Here is a 21,196-nt window from a genome sequence, read left to right as displayed (position 1 = left end):
GGTCTTGTTAGAAAATTATCTTTAAAGTAAATTTTTTTTAGAGTTTTAAGACATTTGTTAAGCATTTTTAAATTAATCACACTCTGTACCTTATACATAATTTGGACTTTGGTTTAATTTAAGTGCCAACTTCACTTTGGCATGAATTTATTAAAGGATAAATAGGATCATTCTGTTGCGTTCATCCTCATTTTTTCAGGTATATTCCAATACACAGATCGGCTGGAATCGAACTCGCTACCAGATTGAATTGTCTGGTCGGATAACAAGAAAAACCAGGCGAGGTTTTCTTTTTTTTTTAATTTGTGGGATTTTTTTGCGGGCGAACGGTTATGGAATTGAAATATAAAACAGACTATTTGAGTAAGAAACATTTCGATTTTTGTTAGAAAAAAAAAATGATTCAGAATTTGTTTGATATGGTGTGCATGAGGAATTACCAAAATATAACAATTTGCTGGGGGAAAAACTATAGTTTGCTTTTTCATAATATTAGTGATATAAAAACAACAAAACAAATACAATACTTTTTAATGTAGCGTAGCGTATAGGGAAGTGCCCTAAAATCGGGTAGATGTGAAACAGCCCTAGAATGTGTGGCCATCGTCTGGTTATGCTGCTTGCCAAGTGGTCCGCGATGGAACCCTTCTCTGTGGAGGCTGGAGTCCGGCGGGGCTGCCTTTTGTCACCAACGGTCTGTTTTTTAGGGTTGAAGGCTTGGTCGTGAGCGTGGGACGGGGGACAAGAGTTGGTGGAACCCACAGACTGTATTCTCTATGGTGGAACCTAGCGAGCCAGCTGCAGGATCTCTACTTTGCAGATGACGTCTGTCTTCTCTCTCACGGCTTGAGAGACAAATGAAGACGTAAAGAGCCGGATTGATAGGGCACGTTGTGCCTTTGGCGCTCTTCAGCTAGGGGCTCTTACATCGAAGGAGTCAGGACGTTCGACATGGGCCTGGAGTCAGTTCTTTTATATGACTCGGAGGCATAGCGAGTGACAAGGGCCAATACGAATGGGCTTAGGCGTTCATGGGCGGATGAGTTTCATTATCAAGATCATATCATAAGAATCCATAAAGGATCATATAGGAGTAAAAACAAAACAAAACAAAACAGGTGGTCTGTTCTGATATAGGGTCGAATTTTATATTTATTTTTAAAATAGCTATGAACGGTATCTTATCAAAAGTGGTTTCAACAGAATGGGAATAAGTTTCCAACGTAAAGTTAAAAAAAAAAAAGAATGATGACAATGCGTTGGTTTGTCTTTCCGTTATTTCAATTTCACAGGCGTTCACGTGAATATATAAATATATAAATGAATGAATGAATGAATGAATAAATTAATTAATATAAACAAAACAAAAAATAACCAAAATAAAACAACAAAAATCCTGCCATTGATTACTTTAAAAAAGACTTCAGCCCTAATATCTATTCATGCACGTTTGAAATCTAACAGCTTAAGTGTTGATATGAATCTACCGGTAAGGTATTAATGTCAACAGGTTTTCGACCGATATCAGCACTGCTTACTTGATATTTGGAGACATAAGACATTCCAGTTCTAAAGTGCCCTTGATGTTACTCCACACCGCTGTCTGCCGTGTACTTACAAAACGTCTTTTTTGCATTTTGGACACAAACCTTTTAATTCATATATATATCGATTGATTAAAACTGGTGGTACTGCTATGTGTTTTTGTTGTATGACACTCGCCTTCTGATCGGAAGGTTCAGGTATCGAGTCCCGCTCTGGGTGGCGCATAGTTGAGTCCTTAGAAACCTAATTGACACTCTTTCACCGTAGTCAGGTGTAAAATGAGTACCTGGCCGTTAACAGCGTTATCTCTGTCCGAAAAAATTATAATGTCACCCAACAGGCATCATGCCTCGTTTTACATGTTAGTTGTTGCTATTGGCTTAAGACCACCTGTAAATAGCTTCGAGCACGTTTAATTGATATTTCTCGATATAAAAAACACGTTTTTAATGGGGTTTTTATTTCTATTTTTTAGACAATTCTTATTTAAATTGTTTGGATTACGGAATATTTAGACCAGCAGGGGCTCATTTTGGACGATCTTTATATGGGTAAAAGTTTTCTGCCCAAAATGTAAAAAAAATCGTTTTGTCATTGAACGGTAGTAATTGGTTTTTGTATTTACGAGGTTGACACACACACACACACACACACACACACACACACACACACACACACACACTTTCGATATTTTTTAGTTTATGCCAGTGTATGATAACAGGATTGCATAAGATTTATACAATGCATATTGATTATCTGATATTTGATTTTGGTATAAGGAGTCAAACGGCACTTGGGACACTCTGAAGCAGGAAAAATAGAAACTTGTGGGAGACAAAATAGTATTGTTTGTTTTTGTTTTTAAGGGCTTGCAACACATTTAGGTCATATCAGCGCCAGTAAAAATTAAGAAAATGGGATAGTAAACAGTTCTAGAATTACAATTAAAGCACCCAAGAAAATGTGAGACAAAGGGGAATTGGTTCAAATAGGGAACAGATGTAGATTCCGATAGCACTCTATTAGTGTACTTAACTTGAGATCACTAAACGTCTAATCCAAACAAAGCACAGGTCCCCGCCAAGAGGAACACACTCAATTGTTTACAAATCATACATATGTAAAAGGAACAAGAATACAGTGCATAACAGAGAGATGATTTACAACGGAAAAAAATATCCTCGCTTTTTTACGTCCCGTAATCCTAAGAATCTGATATCCTGCTAATAAAATAGTTATGCAACCTTATGATTCATTATGTAACCATTTCATTATTAGTCCATCGAAGACCGGTTACAGATACAATTCCAAGGTAATTTGTACCGAAAGAGTAGGTGTGACGTCACTACTTCTCTGCCCTATTAGAGTTTTGTGCCAGTTATTTCCCTTGGTAAGGAAAATGATTGAAACAAAGCTCAGAATAGTTGCTCAAAAAGTTCCAACTCCGTTTCTCTTAGATACAACATTACTCCATTTAACGGTATGGAAGAAAATTAAATCCAAAAAGCTATGATCCCTGTGCTAAGTATAGACAAAATGTCTTGTCCACGCCGTGATATAGGAAACACAACACTAGCGTAGAATTGGTGGACTAATATATTTGAAATAAACTTATGATTTAATGCAATATATATCATTTCCCAACAAAAATGACTGAAAAATCCCTTCAAATTAAACAAAACACAAAAAAACGCACCCCCAATCATATCTGACTACCTTTATCAAAGGAAACTAGGTTGTTTTTGTTTATACGGGTTTTACGGCTCTTGTAACACATTAAAGTCATATCAGCGCCAGTATAAAGGAAGAAAATTGGATAGTAAAAAGTTCTAGAATTACAATTAAAGCAGCCAAGAGAAAGTAAGACAAAGGGGAACTGGGAACAAATAGGGATCAGATGTAGAATCCAAGAGCAAACCACCAATGTACTTAGTTTGAGATCACCTATAAGTATAAGTCTCATCCGGACACATGCACAAAATCCAACGAAGAGGAATACACTCAAATGCTTACATTATACATTTAAAATAACAAATATAATGATACCTAACAGAGAGGTGATTTACAAGGAAATAAATATCATCTCCCAAAACAATAACTATGCATTTGACTGTTTCCCTCCCAGCCAGGACTCCGACCAGGGCCAGGAAAAAACCAAGTAATCTCATTCCAAGACAAAGACAGAAAGCATGTTGGAAAACAGATATAAGGGGATAGAAGACACAGTATGCACCTCCCTGCTCGCTATGGGAGGTCAGGATCCCCACCCAGAAAGGAAACTAGGTATAGGACCCTATGGGGCCAAGGTAAAACCCATTCGTGCCATTCCAGCACGGGGACAGAAAGTTTCAAAGGAAAGGGAAACATATACAGGGATTAAATCCCAGCAACAATGGGATATTGATGCTATGCGTTTAGGTAAAAGACTCACAACGTCCGGCAGCCAAATTAACAAACACTCAAAACTGTTCGTAACATTTAAAGTCTGATTGATATATTTTATTGAGAACTTATCATAACAACAATAACACAGAGCTGAGTGACGTCAGCCTCGTTTCTTCTATATGAAATGGCAAAATTCAAACTGATTCTGGCTGGTCTATCATCATTGCATGTTCCAATCCCTCGAGACATGAGAGGTCTTCAAAAACATTAACTGATAGCAATGGAAAAACTACCTGCCAACTGAAGTATGTATTTCATTTGCTTCAATGCTCGCATAGTATCACGGGTCCACTGTGATACATGCATATGTTGTGCAAGCAGTTGGGATGGGGAGGGGGGGGGGTATATCTTATAAGTTTTGACCTCCGCCGGTAACTTATCTAACCTTGATTTATTAATAATTTTTTTTTTTTACGTTTTTAGATATTTTACAGCGTTTACGAAACTTATAGATCATTTTGTTGTTTTGTTTTTGTTTTTAAGGGTTTTACGTCGCTTTCAACACATTTAGGTTATATCAGCGCCAGTAAAAAGGAAGAAAATGGGATAGTAAAAAGTTCTCGAATTACAATTAAAGCACCAAAGAAAAAATAAAACATAGTGGAACTGGGAACAAATAGGGATCAGATGTAGAATCGAAGAGCATATCACCAATGTACTTAGTTTGAGATCACCTATAAGTCTTATCCGGACACAAGCACAAAATCCAACAAAGAGGAATACACTCAAATGCTTACATTATACATTAAAAATAGCAAATATAATGATACATAACAGAAAGATGATTTACAAGGAAAAAATATCATCTCCAAAAACAATAACTATGCATTTGACTGTTTCCCTCCCAGCAATGACTCCGGCCAAAGCCAGGACAAAACCAAGTAATCTCATTCCAAGACAAAGACAGAAAGCATGTTGGAAAACAGATATAAGGGGATAGAAGACACAGTATGTACCTCCCTGCCCGCTATGGGAGGTCAGGATCCCCACCCAGAAAGGAAACTAGGTATAGGACCCCATGGGGCCAAGGTATAACCCATTCGTGCCATTCCAGCACGGGGACAGAAAGTTTCAAAGGAAAGGGAAACATATACAGGGATTAAATCCCAGCAACAATTGGATATTGATGCTATGCGTTTAGGTAAAAGACTCACAACGTCCGTCAGCCAAATTATCAAACACTCAAAACTGTTCGTAACATTTAAAGTCTGATTGATATATTTTATTGAGAACTTATCATAACAACAATAACACAGAGCTGAGCGACGTCAGTTTCGTTTCTTCTATACGAAATGGCAAAATTCAAACTGATTCTGGCTGGTCTATCATCATTGCATGTTCCAATCCCTCAAAACATTAACTGATAGCAATGGAAAAACTACCTGCCAACTGAAGTATGTATTTCATTTGCTTCAATGCTCGCATAGTATCACGGGTCCACTGTGATACATGCATATGTTGTGCAAGCAGTAGGATGGGGAAGGGAGGGGGGGGTATATCTTATAAGTTTTTGACCTCCGCCGGTAAACTTATCTAACCTTGATTTATTAATAATTTTTTTACGTTTTTAGATATTTTACAGCGTTTACGAAACTTATAGATCATTTTGTTGTTTTGTTTTGTTTTTAAGGGTTTTACGTCGCTTTCAACACATTTAGGTTATATCAGCGCCAGTAAAAAGGAAGAAAATGGGATAGTAAAAAGTTCTCGAATTACAATTAAAGCACCAAAGAAAAAGTAAAACATAATGGAACTGGGAACAAATAGGGATCAGATGTAGATTCGAAGAGCATATCACCAATGTACTTAGTTTGAGATCACCTATAAGTCTTATCCGGACACAAGCACAAAATCCAACAAAGAGGAATACACTCAAATGCTTACATTATACATTAAAAATAGCAAATATAATGATACATAACAGAAAGATGATTTACAAGGAAAAAATATCATCTCCAAAAACAATAACTATGCATTTGACTGTTTCCCTCCCAGCAATGACTCCGGCCAAAGCCAGGACAAAACCAAGTAATCTCATTCCAAGGCAAAGACAGAAAGCATGTTGGAAAACAGATATAAGGGGATCGAAGACACAGTATGTACCCCCCCCCCCCTGCCCACTAAGGGAGACCATTTCGTCACCAGTGGAAAAGAAAGATATTGGGTTAGGGGAAAATATGTGGCAGATCTGCACCTATTTTGTTCCTCTTGTTTTTGTCAGTTTTACAGAGCTTGCGACACTTTAAGGTCATTTCAGAGCCAGAAAAAATGAAGATGCCAGAACAGTCACAAGATTTAGATAAGCTTCAAAGAAAAAAAAAGGAGACCATTTCAACAGAAATTACCAGGACCGTAGATCCAAAGCAAAATACTAATGTAGCTAGTCTGAAACCACCTAAGAAACCACACTGATACTGCAAATCCGGACCGAATCTCCGCAAAAGAGGATACACTCAAATCTACGGTCATATAATTGCGTGGTACCCAAACGCAGTTATGTGCTTTTTTTTGTAAACATCTGAGCCAACGTGTATTTATTTGCTGGTCTGATAATCCAAAATGTTTTGTATTGGTTATGAGAGTACGGTATTTTCATTACAATAATGAGACCATGAAAAGTTTGAGTGTTCAGAGCGGCAAGTAAGTACACGCTGACTCAGCTGGTTACAAAATAAGCATTATAGTGTAACCTAAGGTTTATATAATGTAATGGAGAGATGATTTACTAATAAAAATACCATGTCACAATAAGATGAATCCATCCGGATGGTCCCTTTCAGCAAAAGACTATGCGGGCTCTGAGGAAACCAAATGGCCCACTTTTCAGAACAAAGATACAAAGCCGCACAGAAGTGACAAATGGTTTAAGGGGGAGGGGGGGGGGGGGGAGAAAAGATGGCCAGGGGATGTGGACACCGACTCAGAGTCCGGATCGGTCAACATTTCACCGTCTTAACCCTTTCCGTACCAACTACAGGAAAATCGTCACATTCGTTACGATGCAACCAACAAATTTTTCATCTGATTTCTTATGTACGTCATAAAATTTGAATAAAATTTGTATATTATTATAGCCATAAAAACTTGACACTGTGTTGTGGAGCTCATTCTACTGAACAATATCATGTATAGAATGTACTTGTTGATTTTCTGTTTGAGTAAGAAAAATCTAGAAAATTCTGAAACTGGCCGGAAAGGAGAGATTGAAAGCGAATTATACCTATCACAATCTGCTTTTAGGAGCGCCCGAGAAAAGTCAGAGGAAGGTGACTGGTTTTCTTTGTTTGTTTTTAAGGGTTTTATGGCACTTGCAACTAATTTAGGTCCTACCAACGCCAGTAAAAAGGGAAGGCAACGAATGGACTTTTAAAAATATCTAGATTTACAATGTAAAATACTCAAGAAAAAGTAAGACAAAGAGGGTTGGTTCAGATAGAGAATATTAGTAGATTCCAAAAGCAAACCATCAATTTTCTTTGTCAGAGATCGCCTAAAAGTCTTATCCAGATGCATGCACAGCATCCCACAAAGAGGAATACATTCAAATATTTACAAATGCATTCAAATAAAAAATGAGAACAGTACATAACAGAGTGGTATTCCCGATAGCTTAGTCTGTAGAGCACTCACTTCACATGCAAAGATCGATCCTGGGTGCAATCGAGAGCAGCATTGATACCACCAATGTACTTTGTTTGAGATCACCTATGTTTATCCGGACACAAACACAAAATCCAACAAACAGGAATACATTCAAATGCTTACATTATAGATTCAAAATAACAAGTATAATAATACATAACAGAGAGATGATTTACAAGGAAAAAATATCATCTCCCAAAACAATAACTATGCATTTGACTGTTTCCCTCCCAGCTAGGATTCCGGTCAGGACAAAACCAAGTAATCTTATTCCAAGACAAAGACAGAAAGCATGTTGGAAAACAGATATAAGGGGACAGAAGACACAGTGTGTATCCCCCTGCCCACTATGGGAGACATTTGACTGTTTCCCTCCCAGCTAGGATATCCGACCAGGGTCCGGACAAAACCAAGTAATTTCATCCCAGGACAAAGACAGAAAGCATGTTGGAAAGAAGATAAAGGGGGATAAAAGACGCAGTAAGTGCCTCCCTGCCCACTTTGGGAGGTCAGGCCCCCCCCCCTCCCTAGATAGACTTTAAATTTGGGGAGTTAGTTGGCCAGCATTTAAGCTTAATAGCCAATATTCTCAACACAAACATGTAACATAGAAACGATTGAGACACTGGGTATGCTCCGGTATTTGAGGTGAATTTTTAATTCAGAAAAGTGAGTGGAGCAGGCACTTATGTTGATAATAACAAGAAATGAAGCGAGTTGGAAAGTGCCAGAAGACAACAGAGAATAAAAACTTCCGGCACTTTCCTACTCCCTTCATTTCTTGTTATTATCAACATAAGTGCTTGCTCTTCTCACTTTTCTGATATAAAAAAGTAAAAACATAATCTTAATATACTATTTTTCCTTCAAAAACTTTATTGAAATTGTTGTTTTTTAATTAAAGACAAATAATAGTAAATAACACAATATATAAAAGCTAAATAGTTTGACATCTTCAATTGGAATGTAGAGGTTTGAATGTTGACGAAATGTATTTATAAGGCATATGACTTAAATACGTGTACCATAATTCTGTTGAAAAGATACACTTGTATATATCAACATGAAATGCTAATCAAATAACAATAAATATGCTTATATCACGGAGGTAATAAATTATGACTTATCTAAGACTGTATATCAAAGATTTTGATAAATTTTAGTATTCGACAATTGGTTTGGTTTTTTTTAAGGGTTTTACGGCGCTCGCTTGCAACACGTTAAGGTCATATCAGCTCCAGTAAAAAGGAAGAAAATGGGATAGTAAAAGTTCTAGAATTACAATTAAATCACCCAATAAAAGGTAAGTCAAAGGGGAATTGATTCAAATAGGAAACAGATGTAGATTCCAAGTGCACACTATCATTGTACTTAGTTTGAGATCACCTTAAAGTCTCATCCAGACACAAGCACAGGTCCCAACAAAGAGGAATACACTCAAATGTTTATAAATCATATAATATAATATGTAAACTAAACACAACACAATGCATAACAGAGATATGATTTACAATGAAAAAAATATCATCTCCCAAAACTATAACTATACATTCGACTGTTTCCCTCCCAGCCAAGGAACTCCGACAACGGGTCATGACAAAACTAAGTAATCTCATTCCAAGACAATGACAGGAAACAATTGGAAAACGGGTATGGGGGGATAGAAGACACAGCATGCCAACTGTGGGAGGTCAGGATCCCCACCCAGGGGGAATGGTACAAATGGGGAACAGATGTAGATTCCAAGAACACACTATCATGTTTTGTTTTTAAGAGTTTTACGGTGCTTGCAACACATTTAGGTTATATCAGCGCCAGTAAAAAGGAAGAAAATGGGATAGTAAAAAGTTCTGGAATTACAATTTAAGCACCCAAGAAAAAGTAAAACAAAGGGGAATTGAGAACAATTAGGGATCAGATGTAGATTCCAAGAGCATACCACCAATGTACTTAGTTTGAAATCACCTACAAGTCTCATCAAGACACAAGCACAAAATCCAAGGAACACACTCAAATGCTTACATTATACATTCAAAATAAAAATAATAATACATAACAGAGAGATGATTTACAAGGAAAAAAAATATCATCTCCCAAAACAATAACTGCATTTGACTGTTTCCCTCCCAGCTAGGATTCCGGCCAGTGCCAGGACAAAACCAAGTAATCTCATTCCGAGACAAAGACAGAAAGCATGTTGGATAACAGATATAAGGGGATAGAAGACACAGTATGTACCTCCCTGCCCGCTATGGGAGGTCAGGATCCCCACCCAGAACACACTATCAGTGCACTTAGTTTGAGATTACCTAAATGTTTCACTCAGACACCAGCACAATACCACACTAAAAGGAATACACTCTAATGTTTACAACTCACATGTTAAAAAAAAACAGTACGTAACAGAGAGATGATTTACAAGGGGAAAAAAAACATCATCTCCCAAAACTATAACTATACATTCAACTGTTTCCCTCTCAGCCAAGGACTCCGGCCAAGGTTGGGACAAAACTTAGAATTCTCATTCCAAGACAAAGACAGAAAGCAATTGGAAAACAGACTATGGGAACCAGTTTGATCATGCGTGAGAGATTGATAGATAGATAAATAAATAAATAAATAGATAATTAGATATATAGACAGATAGATAGATAGATAGATAGATAGAAGACGTATAATGGTAGAAGCATACATTGTGTTTGTTTGTTTGTTTGTTTGTTTGTTTTTAAGGGTTTTACGGCACTTGCAACCCATTTAAGTTGTATTAGCGCCAGATAAAAAGGAAGAAAATGGGATAGTAAAAAGTTCTAGAATTACAATCAGAGGTCCCAAGAAAAAAGTAAGACAAAGGGGAACTGGGAACAAATAGGGGTCAGATGTAGATTCCAAGAGCATACCACCAATGTACTTAGTTTGAGATCACCTATAAGTCTCATCCATGCACAAAGAGGAATACACTCAAATGCTTACATCATACATACAAAATAACAAATGTAATAATATATAACAGAGAGATGATTTACAAGGAAAAAAATATCATCTCCCAACACAATAATTATGCATTTGACTGTTTCCCTCCCAGCCAGGGCCAGGAAAAAAAACACGTTATCTCATTCCAATACAAAGACAGAAAGCATGTTGGAAAACAGATAATATAAGACAGTAAGTGCCTGCTATGCCTGGTCAGGACACCATTTGGTTTATCTGTGCACCATCTACTTTTCAAATAAAACGGATGAGATACCGATTGTTTAGCGGAAGAACTATATAATTATCATCAGTATATAAAAAACCCTGGGTTTTTGCTATTGTATATGATGTAATGTCAGTGAAATAAATTATCGGCGAGACTGAAGCTCTTTCAAATCACAGTGTCCCACATTATTCATAGGGTTATTACAGCCATAAAGTATGGTTGAACTAATTAAATAGATATATGTGAATAGAAAATGCAGTGAAAGACGCATGATTTTTGCCAAGTTTTTTTGGGTGTCAGATTGTATCTATTATGCCTTTAATGTATTTTAGTTACTAATGAAGAACCCGCAAGATTGGCGGAGAAATAAAGGCCATTACGAACAAGCACTCATCTATATCAATTATTATACTACTGTATTGTGGAACTTATCATAGATCGAGACATATCCTTTGAGCCATCAACAATAAAATATGTCCGGTAATAATGACTGCAAGTGCGCGTAAATGAATCTGACATTAGTGTGGGCAGATGGCGATTCTAAAGGACAAGGTCACATCAAAAGACTGATCATTATACCCTAGCAGATATTCTAAAATACAATTTGAATCAACGGGTTATAGAATTACCCTTTAATCAAAAAAGGTTTGGAAGTTACTCGTAAATCACTATGTAAAAATAGTTTATAATTTTTAGAATTGTCAGTAGTTCTGTGATACGTTGGAAAAAAATTTTACATGGGTCTTTAGGGAACAGTATTTACCTCACACCTTTTCTTTTTTTTTTTTTTTACAAGAATAGATAAAAACCCTACATACAAAATAGTTGATGAGTTCCATACCACAATGTATGCATCATCATGTTACTTTTATTTTTAACACTGACTTAACGGTAGTACAAAAGCAGCACGCTTTATCGTTACACACGCTAAATATTGCCTTTATTGTGACGTAACAATTCAACCATTATTTCTTGGTTATAAACGCAAGAAGCAATAAAATAAATCTGGCAAATTTGATGAACAATCACTTCTGTCTTCCGTATTATATTATATTGATATCATGACAAAAAGATAGATTTTGAGAATTATTAAAAATCAATTAAATTAAAAATATAATAATACGTTTAAAACACAACTTAAACGCTGCAACGGATAGCGAATAATGATAGCAGGATGGTCGTGAGAACTGTTGACTCAAGCAAATAGATAGTATTTGTTGTGGTTCATTGATTTTAGAAATGGTGACACAAGACAGGAAAATTATAACAAATATGCGTCGCTTCGATTACTTTAAAGGAAAATCCTGTTAAGAACACTTTCGACTAAAACATTTGAAACGAAAAAATAACGACCCCCCCCCCCCCTCCCCCTCTCTTTTTCTTTCTTTCTTTCTCCCCCCTTCCCCACTCTCTCTCTCTCTCTCTCTCTCTCTCTCTCTCTCTCTCTCTCTCTCTCTCTCTCTCTCTCTTAATTATTTCACAATAGCTGATAAAACTATTTTTTTACTGCCTGAGGCTGTTCCTTAAATCTGAGTTCAACGGTATAATAAAATGAAAAAAAAATTACTTCATGCTTTTCACATTTAATTTTCGTGAAATGTTTCGTTTGTTTTGAAGGGTTTTATGGCGCTTGCAACACATTACGGTCATATCAGCGACAGTAGTAAGGAAGAAACATGGGTTAGTAAAAAGTTCTAGAATTACAATTAAAGCACATAAGAAAAGGGAAGACAGAGGGGAATTGGTTCAAATCGGAAACATGTATATTCAAAGAGTACACTATCAAAGTACATAGTTTGAGATCACCTAAAAGTCTCATCCAGAACAAACACAGATCCCTAATAAAAGGAATACACCCAAATGTTTATAAACCCTATATAATATGTAAACAAAGCATAATACAGTGCATAACAGAGAAATTATTTATAAGGGAAAAATATCATTTCCCAAAACTATCTATACATTTGACTGTTTCCCTCTCAACAAGGCCATCCGGCCAGGGCCAGGACAAAACCAAATAATCTCATTCCAAGACAAAGACAGAAAGCAAGTTGGAAAACAGATATAGGGGGATAGAAGACACAGTAAGTACCTCCCTGCCCACTATGGGAGGTCAGGAACCCCACCCAGGTGAAACGTTTCCCTCTTAAGAAATTTAATAGATTTATGATAGAAGGAACGAAGCTGACGTCATTCAGCTCTTTGTTATTGTTTTTATCCATCTTGATGGCTGAATAGTTCTCTCTAAATTCTATCAATCAGACTATAAACGTTAAAGGTTACATATAATTTTTTATGTTGGTATGTTTTATATGGCTGGCGGATGTTATGAGTATTTTACCTAAAAGCATAGCATCAATTGGTTGAATGTCTAATTCAATAGACATTGTATAGATATATGAAAGGCGCTCCCATCCGAATATATATCCGACTGTGATAGAGCAATATCGGACAGGGCTATTAAATCTTCAACGTCACAAAAAAGATTTCCAAATGTCTTCGCCAGGACTCAAATCTGGACAAACCGACCCAAAGGCGAGAGGCTTACAAGTCCAACGTTAAAATAAAAAAAGACTCTCTTGATCATCTCGAACGGGTATTTAAAACAATAAAAGTATGAATTATCTCAATATATGAAACCTCTCTGCCCACTATGTGGGTTATCAACTTTGATTGAAGTATGCATAAATATTAATAAACTGCGAGAAGTACTCATAATAAACGGTATTTACTTCAATTGTCATGGCAAATGTGCTATTTATTAAGAATACCTTGCAAATTGTCATAGCTCCTGATTGAAACACTTAACTTATATTATTTTTTGAAAGAAAGTTATGGAATGTAATTTGTTTAGAATGAGGGTATAATCAAATTTTAAAAGTAGTGAACAAAAAAATGAAGGTACAAAGAGTTTTATAAACAACAAAATACGAAACCTTGTTGGTTGTAACATAATCATTTCTGAAACATTCATTTTTATCCAATACTTAAAGGCCCACAAGCAGACAGCTTAAAATGGTTTATAAAAAATCAAGATGTTTAACCATTTTAAAAAATCTAATACCTATGGCTTACAAATTGATTTTAAGATCTAAATTTTAAGCCTAAACACAATCTGCTTATTAAAACAATGTGGCAGATAAATTCTAATCCTTTTTAAATCCAACTCCATGAGCATGTGGTCCCATGTTTTTGTCAAAGATAAAATCCCATACGACCTTGACCCAGGAAGTATGGTATGGAAGGTTATTGTAATATTCAGGAGCCATCTGGCGAAGTTTTTCAAGCCTGGTGTAAGGGATGTAAGGGAAGTCGTGGTGTTCGTTGTGATACCCGACGTTGTACAAGATGAAGTTGAGTGGACCATAGTAGGAATGGGTTGCCTGCCCTTCTGTGAACAAATAGTGCTCAGAGATGAAATGTCCCGCAAGTGGATGAAGTCCCAGAGCTAGCAAGGTGCCAGCAACCATGTAAACGATGGGCTTTATGCCAAAGAGGGAGAAAATAAGAAAGTCAAAGGAAAATTGGACGATTGTGTTAATGAACTCCCAACCTGATAGGGGTTTAGGACTTTTGTAGAATGGACGGATGGCGTGGAGAAGAGGATGGATGAACAACCAAATCATTTTGGTGACGGGATGCTGAAAGAGAAAAGATTCCAGACGGGTTGGGATATCAACGTCTTGCATTTCTTCACCGAGGTATCTGTGGTGATCAGCGTGATATTTCCTGTAAGTAATAGCCATTGGAACACCAAGAGGAAGATTACAAAAAAGGCTTAGAACTCTATTCATCCAAGCATTTTTCCCATGACCAAATGCTAAGTTGTGTCCTATTTCATGAATAGCCGAGCCAAGTGAATGGTTGAAGATCCCTCCTATCGTGTATGCCATGAAAAACAAGAAGGGCCAAGACACGTCCTGCATAAGCCAACAGAGAACAATTTGACTAAATACGCAGACGGAAGTTGGCACGACAATCCAGGGATCATATCCCATTAGACTTTTGATTTCCGGGTGTTTGGTAAGAATTTCTTTTCTTCTTCCGGTGTGAGGCTCTTCTGCGTAAATCCAGTCCTCGTCAGAACCTAAGATTTTTGTGTTTAGAGTTAAGAATCCGTAAAACCACTTAAACCGACTTTTCTCGTCCTCCTTCACATCTTTTATACTATTTTTATATGTTTTGTTATTGTTGATACGATGCACTCCGTTGATTCCATGGCCGTTTTCTGTTGACTTTCCATTCATGGCCTTATTTTCAAGAATGGTATGTGAATATCCGTTCGACTTTGTTGCCATACTTACGAGGTTAATCTGCAAAAGAAAAAAGTGCTGATTTAGTCTCGAAATGTACGATTAGCATTTAACATAAACATAATTTCATTATATCATTGATGGAATATAGATGGAACGATATGGAGGTGATTCAGCTCTTTGCTATTGTTTTTAGCCAACCCTTTTTATGATTATTTGTCACTAAATTCTATCAATCAGACTATAAACTTTTAAGGTTACAAATAGTTCTGTGTCTTGTTACGTTATACCGGTCGGCGGATGTTGTGAGCATTTTAGCTAAGCGCATAGTATCAATTTGTTCTTTTGGTACTTAAATAAAACCAGTGCGTTAGAATTGATAATCTGCTGCTCGGAGTTGATAGCGTCTGATATTGTAAAACTGATGTATGTATGAGACGTTGCATTATAGTAAGTCATCCAACAAGTTGTTTAGAGAAATACATGAACGAAATGCAAATTTAATGTTTGACTCAAGCTTCAGAAAAGATACAATCAACACTATATCAAGCATAACTCAAGCATTTAATGCAACATGCCTATTTCGATATCCAGAGATCCGAAAAAAAATATATACAAAACATGCAACAGTGAATGTAGCCGATTTTCGTTTATAAGTTATTGTCGTCGTTATTTTGTGCAGAGCAATACACGAATCATGGAGTCCAAGTCGCTGTGTTTGTTTACTTTTAATCACGCTTAATTCTCCGTAAAAACACTTTTTTTTTGGGAATTGCAATTTTTGTAATTATTGCGTTTGCTGTGATAAAAGCACAGATCGCAATGACGATAATTATCTTAAATCGTATGTAATTCACCCGATTAATGCCCTTTAAACGTTCAATAATTAGTTTTAAACAACCTCAATTTAGAATGGACTACAATTTCTGTGTTCCGCCATTATAACTACGAACAATATTTGGAATACAAAAAAGGCAATGATGCGCTTTATATGGGAACAAAGACAAAATAGATCATCCCGATAAATTGCCATGACTGCACTTACAATGTGAATGAATCTCACCAGTTAGCGTGTTTTGTTTTATATACTAAACATACAAAGACGTCAATTAAACAATCTCGGACAACAATAATAAAAGAAACGATACCGATATTTACCCTTTATACATAATGTAAATGTTGCTGCTCGAAGCTCGAAGAAATTAATAAAAATGTGAAATTGAATGTAAGCTTCAATTGAATTATAAAAACAGATCAAATTAACGTTTCGGGTTTCCCCTTTATCAACAAAACAGAACGAATGAAAGACTACAGATGAATGAGATAATGTGGTAGTGGCGCTCACTAGCGAGCGCTAACTTGCACTTTTACGGTGATCAATCAAAAGGACGGTTACAATAAGAGTCTGCAGGAGACACATAGGACAAGCAAAGCCCAATTTAACATAATGAATTAAAGGTAAACAAACATTGTTTTGATTCACATGTTTGTGTCTGGAAAGGCTTAGTTGACACATCTATTGAGCCAAAACTACTCTCCAAAAGACCAGGTATATATTATTTTCATAAAAAGATAATGGGCAGATTTTACTTATTATTTGACGAGACAAATCGTGGTATCTCTATTTGCCTCCTCCTCCTCCTCCTCCTCCTCCTCCTCCTCCTCCTCCTCCTCCTCCTCCTCCTCCTCTTCCTTCCTCCTCCTCCTCCTCCTTCCTCCTCCTCCTCCTCCTCTTCTTCTTCTTCTTCTTCTTCTTCTTCTTCTTCTTCTTCTTCTTCTTCTTCTTCTTCTTCTTATTATTATTATTATTATTATTATTATTATTATTATTATTATTATTATTATTATTATTATTATTATTATTATTATTATTATTATTATTCTACTACTCCTAACCCTACCAGTACTACTACTACTACTACTACTCCGCCTCCTTCTCCTCCTCCTCCTGCTACTACTACTACTACTACTACTACTACTACTACTACTACTACTACTACTACTGCTACTACTACTACTACTACTACTACTACTAATAATAATAATAATAATAATAATAATAATAATATTAATAATAATAATAATAAATAATAATAATAATAATGATAATAATAATAATAATAATAATAATAATAAATGATAATAATAATAATAATAATAATAATAATAATAATAATAATAATAAATGATGATAATAATAATAATAATAATAAATAATAATAATAATAATAATAATAATAATAATAATACTGCTGCTACTACTACTACTACTATTACTACTACCACTACTACTACTCCTAATACTACTACTTCTACTTACTAGAGTTACGAGTTTCGAACAGATACCATTATCGCATGCGTTGGGAACGAGTTTCAAATTCGAAACGCAGTAGTAACTGAGTTATATCCCAACATATATATATATATATATATATATATATATATATATATATATATAAAACAGGCGTATAACACAAACAAAATAATAAAAATAAAAACACAAAACATTATCATACTAACTGTGGGGTTGTGAATGTACAAAGGTCTGCAATGACCAGCAGGCTATTCACTCATAACCAATTTAATGACAGTTGTAAAAGTCATGCACGGCTGACCATGTCCATATGAATATATAAAACATCGCACCCTGAAGATTGCTAATTAACAAAAAAAAAAATTTAAACAAAAAACACTATGGGAGATCAGGAATCCCACCCAGTATCAATTTTTCACACTTGAATAGATCGCTTTTTGAAGTGCGAGTATGTGGCATTTTTGTAGTCATTCCTTTAATGACGTTAAGGGTGAAACAATGTGCAGAGTGAGCGTGGATTTCTACCTCAAAAGCTTTACGTCTCACATTGTCAATTCCCATAAATATTATTTTCCAAATGAATATCTAGCATTGTCTTTTTATGCTTCTATGTTCCCTTTCATAATATGACAATATTTATGTTCTCGTGTTTTAATGTCTAGTTGGTGAGGGAACGCAGTTGTCTTCCTCAGATTTGTCAAGGGCCCGTATAGTTCAGTTTGCAGGGGTGAGGTTCCAGTCAAAAACTCTTCTTATGCTATTGCATACTTTAGGCAGGTTTGGAGTACAAGAAGGCGCCTTCGTCTCCTTCAATACAATCACACATATTGATACAATACGCATCCAAACAAAAGAAGTGACCCAATCAGACGTTAAAATAGAAAAGACTAGGTCACAATTTATTTTACTACAATCAGAACACAATCGCCTAAATCACCACATGCACAAGATTTTCATAACAGGAGAAAAGTACTTTATATCTCAATACTGAATAATGGAGTGACTAAGTTGAGGTGACTAAAGACCCGCCCTCAACCCCCTCCCCCCCCCCCCCCCCCCCCAGATTGACAGATATTACATAAATATGGTAAAATGTAAATCATTTGATAGTTGATTTCACCCTTCCCTACACTTTAGAAAAGGAACATCGGACAGGTTATTTCAATGTCAAGATATATCATATAAAGATGTTTTAAAAAGTGGCCTTGGCGAGGGCCAGGACAAAACCAAGTAATCCCATTCCAAGACAAAGACAGAGAGCAAATCAGAAAACAGATATAAGGGGATAGAAGACATAGCAAAAAAAAAGACCTCCTGTCCAACATGGGAGTTCAAAAGTCCCCACCCAATTATCCAACGTTAAACTTGACTGCACCAATTGCTTGTTATCCTTTGAACGGGGGTGCTTGTACAGGGGGCAGCGTGCCTCAACGGTACGGTCTTTGCCTCGTACCCGAAAGGTATCGAATTCGATCGCCCGCCGCTGCGCTGCGTGGCCCTGAGCAAGTCACCTCGCCATAGCTCAATTTGCGGCGCTACACTGCGGCTGACGCATGGGTTATTCCAGTCTTCCCTTGGAATAGACTCGAGAGACAAATTTCCCCAATGGGATGAATGAGGGGAATTTTATTTATTTATTTATTTATTTCCCCGGACTCCATGAGCCTAGCTACCAAATCGGTATCATTGTCGATGTGGTGAGAATATCTTGATACATCCAAGATTGATAACGGTCCCTTTATTTGTGAGGGGAATGCTTTACCACTCAGCTATCGGGACCCATTGCAACTTGGAGGGAAGCTTTATTGTGAATGGTCCTGGAAAATCGATATCAGGCATCGCAAGGAGAGACGTAGAGACCGCAGAACAAGGTGCTGATTACAGTGCTAATATTATAGTCTATAGTTTTCCGGATATAACAATAGGCCTTGATAAAGATAACAAACAAAAAAAGGTAACATTAAGTAACGAGACACCATCGGCTCAATAGTCTCCGTGTTGTAATTAATAAGCCACAAAGTTGACTGAACAGTCCATCATCACGTAAGGTTCTGACTTTTTCAAAATTTGTAAAATCCCGTTTCACAAGTTGCTTTTTTTTCATACGTAAGAACCAATAGATTTTATAAAACGATTAAACAACCAAGTAAGTCTTGTTTCAGCCAATAATAAGCGACTTGCTTGGCCCAATTATTGTGCTGAATGATTTTCTAAAAATATTATTATGAACCCCGATAAACTCGGCTGCGGGCGTTAAATGATATGAACCCGCCGATAGGCTAATTGACTCGCCTACATTCTTTAAATATCAAATATAATATAACGCTATTATCATCATTTTCATAATTAATATTATAATAATTACTACTATCATCGTCATTATCATCATCATCACCAGCATCATCATCATCATAATCATGATGATGATGATGATCATCATCATCATCATCATCATATGGGAAGTGAACCAGACTATGGGAGGTAGGCACCAATGAGGAGTAAACCAGAAAATATGGGAGGTGGGCACCTGTGGGGAGTGAACCCGGAACACTCACTAATTGGTGGACACTGGTGGGGAGCTAACCCGAGACTATAAAAGATGGACACCAATATAGTTTAAACCCGGGACAAACGAAATATGGATACCAGTGAAAAGTAATTCCTAGACTACCTGAGATGGGCACCAGTAGGAACGAGCCCAGGATTATGGAAGGTGAATGGATAAGATTGCAGGGTGTAGACATAATATTGTTCCAGGTTCACTCATCACTGATGTCCGCTAGAAATAGTCTCGGGTCCACTCTCCACTGGATGCATTATTTCGTATCCCTGGGTTCAGTCCCCAGTAGTGTCCATATCTCAAAGTCCCAGGTTTATTCCCCACTCGTGTCCACCTCCCCTGGTACCGGGTTCACTCCCCACCGGTATTCACCTCTCATAGCCCTGGATCATTATCATCTATAGATGTTACTGCCCTGGATTCACTCTCTCCACTGGTATCCACATCTCTGATTCCCGGGTTCGCTCCTCATTGGTGTCCGTCTTCCATTTTATGATCCCAGGTTTACTCTCCACGTGTATTCCATTCCTCTTGTCTCAGGTTCAATCACCGGTGGTGTCGGCCTCCCACAGTCCCAGATTCAGTCCCCACTTTTGTCTTCCTGAGGTATTACGGGGTAACTACACTGGGTGACTTCTTCCTCAGCCTTGGGTTCACTTCCCATTATTGTCCACAGCTCACAGTCCCTGGTTCACTCGCCACTTGTATCTCATCCTATATTCTTGTCAACATTCTAGATTGGTGTCCACCTCTCAGAGTCCCAGGTTCATTGCCCACTCCTGGTATCCACATCTCGGTGTCATGGGTTCGTTCTCCGCTGGTGTCCACTTCCAATAGTCCCAGGTTCACTCCTCACTGGTGTCAACCTCAGATAGTCACATGTTCACTCTCTACGGGGTGTCTTCTTCCTTAACCGTGGGTTCACTATCCCTTGGTATCACCTTCCATAGTCTCGAGTTCAGCCCCTTCCTCCCCAAAATGTGATTTTTTTCGGGGGGGGGGGTGTTTGTTTGTTGTTGTTTTTTCTTTTCTTCTTTTTAAAAATATTATTTTGGGATTTTTATTTTATTTATCCAAAGAAGCGATGCGTTTTGACCGTGCCCGATATTCATAATTTGTGCCTTGACTATGGCCGTCGATTGTTCCCTCTAGAGTCGATTAGTGCAGATGAGCATGTATAATGAACGGAATCCTATCAATTTATAAGTAGCGTGTAACTTAACGACCATCCGCTGGGTCCA

At 36.9% G+C, this 21,196-nt stretch overlaps 1 pseudogene across 2 annotated transcripts in view; it reads right to left on the bottom strand.

The window, feature by feature from the left end:
* Positions 1–8,485: 8,485 nt before the first annotated feature.
* Positions 8,486–21,196, bottom strand: part of LOC144966578 (sphingolipid delta(4)-desaturase/C4-monooxygenase DES2 pseudogene) — a 28,316-nt pseudogene continuing 15,605 nt past the window's right edge. The window contains exons 1-2 of one of the 2 annotated variants that reach the window (XR_013644241.1): positions 17,402–17,476; positions 8,486–15,141 (exon numbers count right to left, since the gene is read on the bottom strand). The product of XR_013644241.1 is annotated as a sphingolipid delta(4)-desaturase/C4-monooxygenase DES2 pseudogene, transcript variant X2 (transcript). Of the gene's footprint in view, positions 15,142–17,401; positions 17,477–21,196 lie in introns of those variants that run through there. The other variant, XR_013644240.1, reaches the window with a different exon arrangement.

Source organism: Berghia stephanieae, chromosome 2 (assembly GCF_034508935.2).
Source record: "Berghia stephanieae isolate SIO BIC M18660-M18661 chromosome 2, UCSD_Bste_1.3, whole genome shotgun sequence".
NCBI classification, from domain to species: Eukaryota; Metazoa; Mollusca; class Gastropoda; order Nudibranchia; family Aeolidiidae; genus Berghia; species Berghia stephanieae.
The sequence above is the reverse complement of the archived record's forward strand: the minus strand, read 5'-3'. Positions and strand labels throughout refer to the sequence as shown.